This window comes from Phoenix dactylifera, chromosome 17, assembly GCF_051530095.1.
Source record: "Phoenix dactylifera cultivar Ajwa chromosome 17, Ajwa_hap1_PhDact_Kaust_v1.1, whole genome shotgun sequence".
Taxonomy (NCBI): Eukaryota; Viridiplantae; Streptophyta; class Magnoliopsida; order Arecales; family Arecaceae; genus Phoenix; species Phoenix dactylifera.
This window is the reverse complement of record NC_143206.1, coordinates 19,262,198-19,263,229: the sequence shown is the minus strand read 5'-3', so window position 1 is coordinate 19,263,229 and position 1,032 is coordinate 19,262,198. Positions and strand designations below refer to the sequence as shown.

General features: G+C 33.9%; 1 non-coding gene across 1 annotated transcript; it reads left to right on the top strand.

The window, feature by feature from the left end:
• The first annotated feature begins 573 nt into the window (after positions 1–573).
• On the top strand, positions 574–647 carry TRNAI-UAU (transfer RNA isoleucine (anticodon UAU)). The gene has a single exon. It is a non-coding gene; the product is annotated as a tRNA-Ile (tRNA).
• Positions 648–1,032: the final 385 nt, after the last annotated feature.

The following is a 1,032-nucleotide window of genomic DNA, read 5'->3' as shown; positions in this document are numbered from 1 at the left end:
ACCGCCCCGCCGTGAGTAACCACCTCCCGCTCCCTCTCCTCGACCGAAGATTGCCCCCGGGTCCAATTTCCAGCAACAGTAGCTATGCATGATTTGTTCTACTTGGAGCGCCAACTTTGTAAGAAAATTAGAGTTTCATGAATCCCTTTATATATATATATATATATATATATTCAAATTATATGCTTGTGGTCTTCAATTTGGGCTTAGATCACGATATTTTGGCGATCGTTTGCATGATTTCCTACCATTCGAGCACAAATTAGGGTTCTTCATGGTAATGTGCACTATTCAAGTCGACCTAGGGTTTTAGATGGTTAATTCAATGATAATGAAAACTTGTGTTACCCTAGTCTACCGTTTCTAATTGATGGTCTAACAATTGTGTGTCGACTTATATGATAACTTTTATGATTCACTAGCTAGGCTCTTTGTAAGAGTATAGGAGTATTTTACATCACTATAGTGACACTCCAATCCATGATAATATTCTTTGTAAATATTAAATAAGTGTCTTCTCTATACATATATATATATATATTATTAAAATGATTATACGGTGCATTGGCCATCGGTCCCGTAGCTCAGTCGGTTAGAGCGTTGGTCTTATGAGCCGAAGGTCGCGAGTTCGAGCCTCGCTGGGACCATAATTTGACAAAAGTGTCTTAATATTCATATAATTTTAATTTATGATTTATTTGCTTATTGTTGATTTAATAATTTGACAACTTTTGATTCTGTTTTCAAAATAAAAATTAAAAGTTCAAGATAAAAAATATGCTTGGTGCTATTATTTATTTTTAATTTTAAAATGCCACTTCCATTATTGTTAAAAAAAATAAATAATAATAAATAATTACTTTCAATATTCTTAAAGATAAAAAAAAACTTATGTTTTGATCTCCATCTCTACCACCATTACAATCTCTCGCTGCCGCCACAATTGTCATCTTTTTCGTTACCCCACTTTGCCCCAATCACTATTGCCATTTTTACCCGATCACAATCGTTATCATAATCGCTTCTGTCATA